We start from the raw sequence: 8515 nt of genomic DNA, 5'->3' as shown, positions 1-8515 counted from the left end.
CCATTATGCTGCAAATTGTCCACGGAGGAAATCCAAGAAGGGATCCGGGGAAGGATCTGAAGGTGAGGCACTTGCTTCACAATTTGAGTTGGATTTCACACTTTTTGCATGCATGGTTTCATCCATGGTGGGAAGTGGTTGGTTTCTTGACAGTGGAGCTTCTTTCCACATGATTGGTGACAAGAGTTTGTTTAGTACTTTGGAGGAGAAAGATCTCTAAATACTCATAGCGATGGGTAATGATGAGAAGTATAGTGTCTCAGGTGTAAGCACGGTTATTTTTCAGAGGGAGCATGGAGCTCGCCTTACCTTGACCGATGTCAAGTATTGTTACACAAAATATTGTCACCATGACTTTTTGCAGTCACTGTGAGTCTATCACCACTCATACTATCCTCCTTTGCAAGTCTCAAACCTCAGCTCTTCATGTTAAGCCTTAAAGATGAGAGAAAGTCCTTGAAAATATCTAAAACTTTGGTTTCGCACTTTCTCTTAGCATTACTTGCGGTCCCGCACCTCTTGGTCATGTTACCTGCAGACCTACCCGCTCTGTCTCTAAAGGAATGGGTGCGGACTCCTGTAAAAGTAAAAAAGGCGCAAGTTTATTATTAAAAACTCACTTTGGGTTAATTCTGGATGCTTCTAGAAGGAATCTTGAGGTGGCGAGTTCGCTCCTAGGTGGTTCATGCATCCCATAACTAAAGGAGCTAACCCCTTGATGAGAGGAGATTATCCCTTTGAAGGTGGACTTGGTAACTTCCTTCATCTGCACTATAAAATGAGGCATTGGGCTGGTTGCTAGAGAGGTTGAAAGCTGAATATTTTTGAGGGTAAATGTTGTTGGAATTTAGACTTCCTAATTGAGCTTGAGAGGATAGATTACATACCTTTTGATCTCTTTGGGAAGAGAGTGAAACTTGTCAAAGTAGAGGAGATTCTTGTTGGACCCTGGGAGGAGCTTGTACAACATCAAGGCACCAAGGTCGTAAAGTTCTTCTTTGTTTAAAGTTAATACAATCAGATTCATTTTTCTCAATAAATTGTTTTCTATGGTTTATTTCATGAATTCCTTGATCATCATGATAAATATGGTTTATTATATTGGCTATGCAGGTGTTATTTGATGTGTGCCTGTTTGTGTTTGCAGGTTCTTTAAAAGGGAGCTCATTTGGACGGTCGAAGCGTGGCTACCACAAACTAGTGTTGGACTGGAGGTAGGGTCTAAAACATCTATTGGATATTATTTATAAATCACAATATTTAGAGAAAGATAGAATTGTTTGTCTTGCTTGTCGCTAGATATCAGTAGATACTAGGGAGATTAGTCTTGTTCGCAAGAACGATTTATCCGCCCAAAAAAATGGTGACTCCGCTGGCTTGAATTTTGGTTTTTTGCCTTTCCTTTTACTTTGACTTGAGAAACTTTTTCTTTGTTTCTGGTTTTTGTCTAATGTGTGTGGGATTGGGTAGTTTTTAGGATCTGGAGTATATTTTGTTTTTTTCGAAATTTTGAAGAGGACCGCACGTTCTGTTTGTAACACAGTGCGGACATCCTCGCACTTTTACTTTACTACACAGAGCGGTACCGCATCTGGTTATACCGGAAGCCTACGGACCCTGTTAAAATTTTTGAAAAACCTAAATTGTTTTTGTCCAGTTAAGTTTAGTTTTTATTTTCGGCTTGTAGTGTCTACCTAGATCTGCATGTGTTCTGTCAAAAAGCCTTATTTATGAGTTTCTTTCAGCGAATTCCTCATATCATCAATCTCCATTAAGTTAATTGGGTGTTTTGAGTCTCTTTTTTGAGAAATTCCTAATTTGATTTCCTTTGATCATTACTTGGAGGTTTGTCTCAGTCTTTTCACAATTTTGCATCTTTTTGCTTTTGTTTTTGCGAAAAAAAATTCCCCCTCATTCGCGGGGGGGGGCTAAATTGTGTATGAGTGTTAATCGCCTTTGAGTGTTTTTTTTTTTTGATCTTTGGAACTCTCACCCAATTTTCTTGACTTGCACTTGATTGGTTCTTAGATTAAATTAGAATCATCTTGTGTTTGAGAATTCTCTTGCATAGATCACATTTGGATAATTAGAATCTCATTTTCAGGATATGAATGGAAAATGTGCATAGATTACATTTGCATACTTTTCAAGTGAATTGTGCATATATTACATAGCATAGTTTACATTCTGAAAAATCAATCGTAGATTTAGATAAGCTTTCTTTGATTCGAATTTACATATTTTTATTCTTGTTTTTAACACACAAAAATAAAAATAAATAAAAACTGTTTTGGAATTGATTTGCATTAGTTTTTCTTGATGAAATTAGTGCATTAGAGAATTTGTTATATTTTCTCTTAGTGATCATTTTTTTGCATTGTTGGAAGTGAATGGAAACTCTCTCCTTACTTTAGTTAGGATTCATCGAATTGAAAAGATTACATTATCATATTCGAATGCATTCAGTTTTGGGTCGGGTCATAACACCATTGGTTTCATATCCATTTACCCTTTTGAGTAATAACAGCCTAAATAACAAAATGCTTAATTAAAATTCATCTAGTAATTTTTACATTTTTAGGGCTCTTTCCACCAATCTAGCTTAGGCTAGTGTCTTGGAATAGGTTTTAGTTAACTCTCCAAGACAGTAAAACAAACAAGTAGTCGATCTTGCGGTAGGAAATAAATTCCAATTGTTACATCTATGCTCTGGGAAACTCCTCCTAAAGGAGTCAAGCATGAGATCATATCTGAACCAGTGAGGTAATCAATCCTTCCTCATTGGGAACGATGGCAGACATACACGTATTAAAAATGATAAACCTCGGATTGACCATTGTCGAGGAGCCTGGGGTCACTTGTTGGTAAACCTTGAATTATGTCAAGGAGCCTTCAAGGGGATTGAGCTTTGTTACTCTGCCCTTGCGTGTGTATCGGATCGTAGATTGTTCCCCTAGGTATATTTGTTTCTGTTGGTAACCTTAGTGGCCATAATCTATAGGATTCTTTCCTAAGGTGACAGTGGAGGGAAGATCCCACTGTACCTGGAGTAGACGTCGACTAGACTCACTTGGACTCTCTGGGGGGTTCTCTTCACTCAAGATGGTTTTGTGAAGAAACTTGTGCCAGTCTGTTTCATTAAGCAGGTTGTCGGGGTAACTGTTCCAACCGCCCTTTCTATATTGAATTCTGCGACGTTGGATTTCATCACCAACTAGTGTTTTTAGTACGGAAAGTTATTATTTGTGTGTGGTTTGACTCCTAGATTTGATAGCGCATGTTAATTTGTTTTTTTTTACTTTTAGAGACCATAGGTGTGAATTGTGAATTTTAATTGTTAGGTGTGAATTGTGAATTGTTAATTTTATTTTTAATTTGTTAATAAAATTCACTGAAGTTGAATATAATGGCAACTGTTCCGTAATTTACCAAGCAAGGAACCCCTCTTAACAAGAATCCTAGTACTTTTCCTTACTTTGGAAATGTTGGTCCTCCTTATATGGATACTTTGTCATTACCTGGATTTACAATAGGTTTACCGATATGGTTATTTTCAACTTCGTTGGCCCCAAATACTCCAATTGTTCCACCTCAACCAAATGCTTCACCTCAACAGAGTTCACCATCTCAACATCACCAACCTTCTTTGCCTAATTTTTCTTCCTCTTCGCTTGGTAAAAGCCTTGACACTAGTAACCAGGTGGCTAAGAAGAAGAATAAAGGGAAGAAGAAGAAGAAGCAAGATAAGAAAGAAGTCAACCAACCAACCATGGCTGTAAGTGTTAGTTGTGTTGAGGAAACCTCCAACATGCATCATAAACCCAAATACCCTTGCAGGCTTTGTAAGAGTGACCACTTCCTTATCAACTGTCCTGGTATTCCAAAGGTCTTGGAAGTATGGTCAGAAAAATCTCATCAACTTTCCATTGATCCATCAACCAGTGATAGTCAGGTTCCTAGGAAAAAGGGTAAAGTTAGGTTTCCTTGTAAGTTATGCAAAGGGAGTCATCAAACTCACATTTTCCCTCACATGGATGAAGCCTCAAAATTGTTGGAAAAACTTACTGTTCCACAGCAAGAATTTCCAACTGGTTACCGTAAACTTTCTCCCAACCTACCGTCAACTGACGGAGTGATTGATCTAATTTCAAGTACAGTCGATCCCACTCTTCCATTGGAGAGTGAAACTCATATCACTTAGGTTGATGATCCATTAGTTGATCAAGTGGTCGATTCAATTTCACATTCTTTCCATCCCACTCTCCCTTTAGAGACTGAACTTCATACCGCTCAGGTTCTTCTTGTTACATCAGATTCTTCTACGCTGGGGGGCATTTCACCTGTTTCTACAGAACCCCCTCCAAGTACTGAGGTCTTTTCCTTTGATTGGAATAGATTGACAGAACCTCGTCTTCCTTCCTCCATCGCTTTCCAAATCATTGTCAAGGTTGGTGGTAGGGACATACACCGCACACAGGTAGATGAAGGTGCTTTTGTTAGTATTTTATCCTCAACTACTTGGAAAGCTTTGGGTTCCCCTCAACTTGCGCCTATTACGCATAATCTGAAAGCTTTTAACAGAACCATTAGTGAACCTTTAGGGATCCTTCCTAAGTTTTCTATTACCTTGGAAGGTAAAACTGTCTATATTGATCTTATGGTAGTTCGAGATCCCTTGGATTTCAATTTACTCCTTGGGCGCGACTATATTTATGCAATGAAAGCTGTCGTATCGACACTCTTTCGCTTGATGTCTTTCCCTCACAATGGAAATACTGTGATTGTAGACCAGATTTCGTTCCCTAGTCATGTTTCAACTACCAATAATATGACACCCCTAAATGTTCCTGATTCTAAAGTGGTATCTACCCCGCCACGGGTTAATTATGTGGCAATTGGTCCCATGTTTTCAGTTACCGATGTAAGTGAGCCTCTCACTGTTTGCTCATATTCCTTTGACTTAGATCTGGTAATTGACATGGAAAACTCTATGGGATTACTTGAACGCGATGTTCTTATCCCTTTTGAGTCCCTTGACATGTGTTCCTTCCAGAGAACTATTCTTCCTTTTGATGAAGACCTCTTGGAAGCCATGATCAAGGTGTGTCCATTGACATGTCTTTCTTCCAGTTGGAAGCCATGATCAGTTAGTCAGAGGATAGTTCCTGTTACTGAGTTTTCCTCGTTAAAAAATGAATTAGGTTTCAGGATAGTTCTTTTCCTGTGTCAACCTCGTTAAAAAATGAATCAGTTGGTCAGAGGATAGTTCCTGTTACTGAGTCAACCTCATTAAAAAATGAATCAGGTATGAGGACAGTTCTTTTCCTATGTCAACCTTGTTAAAAAATGAATCAGTTGGTTAGAGGATAGTTATGTTCCTGAGTCAACCTCGTTAAAAAATGAATCAGGTATGAGGACAGTTCTTTTCCTGTGTCAACCTCGTTAAAAATGAATCAGTTGGTCAGAGGATAGTTCCTGTTACTGAGTCAACCTCGTTAAAAAATGAATTAGGTATAAGGACAGTTCTTTTACTGAGTCAACCTCGTTAAAAAATGAATTAGGTATAAGGACAGTTCTTTTCCTGTGTCAACCTCATTAAAAAATAATCAGGTATGAGGACAGTTCTTTTCCTGTGTCAACCTCATTAAAAAAAATTGAATCAAGAATTTTAGAGCATAGTTCCTTGTTAGGTAGATTGTAGAGAGTAGACTTGAGCATAGTTCCTTGTCTTGTGTCAAGCTCGTTAAAAAATGAATTAAGGATTTTAGAGCATAGTTCTTTGTCTTGTGTCAAGATCGTTAAAAATGAATCAAGGATTTTAGAGCATAGTTCCTTCTCTTGTGTCAAGCTCGTTAAAAAATGAATCAAGGTTTTTAGAGCATAGTTCCTTGTTAGGTAAATTGTAGAGAGTAGACTTGAGCATAGTTCCTTGTCTTGTGTCAAACTCATTAAAAAAAAATGAATCAAGGATTTTATGAGCATAGTTCTTTTTCTTTTGTCAAGCTCGTTAAAAGATGAAACAAGGGTTTTGAGGATACTTCTTTTCATGTGTCAACCTCACTAAAAAATGAAACAAATCCCTCGAGTCTTTCCAAGATCTTGAAAGTAAATCTTCATTTCATCCACCTGGTTGAATGCAATGAAGTTTGGGGGGCATGTACCTCATTTTGCGTCATTATGCTGGGGGCATGCGAACTTATAACAAGCATAGTTTTTCGTTTCAAGCTTGTGTAAACATGAAACCGAATCCAAGCAGAGTTCTCTATGGTTCAAGCTTGTGTAAAAATGAACCTATACCTGATTTACATCTCGTGATTGTCATTTTTATCCTCTAAATTCTGTTAGATGAGCCTTGGTTGTTTTCATTCGATCGCCACCATCTCTTTGGCTGATCATATGCTTTCACTTGGTTGTTTTTCCCTTCCTGAGGGACCACATCTATGAGTGGTTTTATTAGCTGGCGTCTTAACCATTACATGTTTTGAGTAGTTCCTCCATTTCCGGAACCAGTTGCTACCCTTTATACCACTCTTTCCTCTAGGATGAGTCCTCTTTAAGTTCTTTTCTGACTCGTAAAATATGAAAAGATTGCCGAGTTTTTCTTTTTTAACTCGTTAAAACTGAATTAAAAGGACGATCCACTTACAGCTCTTTTCTAACTGCATAAACAAGAAAAGATTGCCGGACTTTTGTCGTTTCAAGTTCGATATTGGTAATAAAACGACGTGTCTTTGATCGCTTTTCTACTTTTTCAGATCAGGGCCACTAATTATGAAAAGTACTCCTTGATCGTAATGGTCAAGCGGTTCTCTCATGTATTATTTTATACTTTTTCGGGTTTGGGAGACACAAATTTACGAAAAAGGACAACCATGGAGTTTTCTTAGGTTTTTCTTCTAACTCCCTAGAATTGAAAAACTCCGAGTTTCTCCTATACTGGACTTTTTAAAATTTAACAGTAAAGGACCTGTTCAATTACAAACAGGAACGAACCACTCCTTCTTAGGGTTCGAATTTAAACTAAGTTGGACTCATCCAAAGGATGAGCTTATAATCAAGCAAATGTTATGCTCCTCAAGCTTGTCAAAAATAAAGAGGTACTTGCCAGAAATGGTGGGGGAAAAGAGAGAAAAATGAACCTGTTTGTCATACTTTGTGTCTTAGAAAAACATTTAACCACTCTTGAACACGACACTTTTTGTTGACCTGGGTTGGGAAATCCTTTGCCTAACATTTAATCAAACCATATTTAAAGTCTTTAGCCGGTTTCTGGGTATTAGCTTTGGGTCAATTGTCACCAAACCATCTGCAGTGTCGTTATGTGTTCAAAAGGTCAGTGCAAATAAACCATTCATCTGCAAAATACATGTCATCCATTTTGACCATCCCTGAGTCAGTCCTTGCAACTATATTTCTTCAAACTTGATCTATGATTTCGTGTTGTGGGCTTGCCTACGACGGATCACTTTCTATCAACTTTAGCTCATTATCTAGAAAGATGATCTAGGAATCGTCAGTACCTTGGGATCTGCATGCCTCAATGGCAAGTTTCTTGCCTTCGACAATAGGTTGCATCATTGACCTTCGATCAAAGGATTCCGTGACATGTTCGACATCAACACATCTATTCACATTTCATGGATTGTACTGAGTACTTTGAGAGCCATTGACATTACTGGTGGTTTCTCTCACGCTTGTTAACAGTTTACATCATTGACTGGTAATCAAGTGGTTTCTACCATGTTCGACTTTGACACATTCATTCACATGGATAGAATCGTACTATTTCGGGAAGTAGAAATCAAGACCCTGGATGTAGTTTCCACCATCCAGGCTGCGAGGAATTTTGTATTCATTATACAATGGACTATTCATAAACAAATGGTTGCACCCATACTTTGTCTACATATGTCTATACTTGTGATGTATTGCAAGATCATTCCTATAGCAGAGCAGTTTAGTTAGTTTTCTAGTCAGTTTTGATCTGAGTATGGGAATGCCTACCTCAACGATGATATGATCTCATATATATATTTTGTATTGAATGTTTTTACAAGTTCCAACTAGGCTCTCCACAAGATGATCCTCGAAATGATAAAGTACTTCACTCTTCTTAGATGACAAATACTATCTATTACAGACTTCGTACTTTAGGGGGCAATCTGTTACACAAAATATTGTCACCATGACTTTTTGCAGTCAGTGTGAGTCTATCACCACTCATACTGTCCTCCTTTGCAAGTCTCAAACCTCAGCTCTTCATGTCAAGCCTTAAAAATGAGAGAAAGTCTTTGAAAATCTCTAAAACTCTGGTTCCGCACTTTCTCTTAGCATTACCTGCGGTCTCACACCTCTTGGTCATGTTACCTGCGGACCTGCCCGCTCTGTCTCTAAAGGAATGGGTGCGGACCCCTGTAGAAGTAAAAAAGGCACAAGTTTATTATTAAAAAATCACTTTGGGTTAATTCTAGACGCTTCTAGAAGGAATCTTGAGGTGGCGAGTTCGCTCCTAGGT

The sequence above is a fragment of the Pinus tabuliformis genome, chromosome 4_2 (assembly GCF_031772625.1).
Source record: "Pinus tabuliformis cultivar Carrire ecotype Pingquan chromosome 4_2, CPIR1, whole genome shotgun sequence".
NCBI classification, from domain to species: Eukaryota; Viridiplantae; Streptophyta; class Pinopsida; order Pinales; family Pinaceae; genus Pinus; species Pinus tabuliformis.
Note: the sequence above shows the minus strand (reverse complement) of the source record.